At 41.9% G+C, this 835-nt stretch overlaps 1 non-coding gene across 1 annotated transcript; it reads left to right on the top strand.

Moving 5' to 3' along the window:
- The first annotated feature begins 516 nt into the window (after positions 1–516).
- trnat-agu (transfer RNA threonine (anticodon AGU)) lies at positions 517–590 on the top strand. Its single transcript has one exon. It is a non-coding gene; the product is annotated as a tRNA-Thr (tRNA).
- Positions 591–835: the final 245 nt, after the last annotated feature.

Raw genomic sequence — 835 nt, 5'->3', positions numbered from 1 at the left:
TCTGTGACGACCGATGCAAAGTAAAAATTTAGCAACTCTACCATTTCCTGATTTTCACTTACAATTTCACCTCCACCTGTCTTTAAGGGGCCCACACTACTCTAAGCCTCCCTTCTCTCTCTTAATATACTTGTAAAAACCTTGAGAGTTGTCCTCATTTTCCCTCACACGTTTTTCTCCTTTTCCCTTTTTGCTCCTCTTCCGATTTTTTAGTTTCAGCACCACAATAAACAACACTCCGCTGTAAAGTTCGGCTCAATAGTTCTCCAATGTCAGAGCGAGAATTGTCTGAAGCCCTAATTTATTTAATGTAACAAATACAATCACACATAATCATCCGTGTATCACCGCACTGATGGATACACAAAGATAAAGAAAGCGAGAAATGCAGGCAACATCGAAATGCACAGGTAAACGGACAAGCGAAACAGACAAAGAGAAAACGGCCTGAACCCCCAAACGTGAAGTGTCGCTAATAGATATTAATAAGGAGGTGGACCCGTAAGATCATCACTTGGCGCTGTGGCTTAGCTGGTTAAAGCATCTGTCTAGTAAACAGGCGATCCTGGGTTCAACTCCCAGCAGTGCCTTGTGTAGCTTGTTATTTTACCTAATTTGTGCAATTAAGCGACAAAATAACACTGTGGTCTTGGTGTTTGTTCAGGAGGAAACAGATCCCAGAAAGACTGTTCAAAATCATTCTTTCATTGTCCAGACAGACCTCTCATGGAATGTGTTTGAAACACGTTAACTTGAAGACACGTTCTTGTTTCTGGGCTCGTTGGGGTCGTGGTATAATTCACGATTTGAGGTTCAAACCCGGAAGTAGTCCTAA

The sequence above is a fragment of the Heptranchias perlo genome, chromosome 20 (genome assembly GCF_035084215.1).
Source record: "Heptranchias perlo isolate sHepPer1 chromosome 20, sHepPer1.hap1, whole genome shotgun sequence".
NCBI lineage: Eukaryota > Metazoa > Chordata > Chondrichthyes > Hexanchiformes > Hexanchidae > Heptranchias > Heptranchias perlo.
Note: the sequence above shows the minus strand (reverse complement) of the source record. Positions and strands in the feature narration are given on the sequence as shown.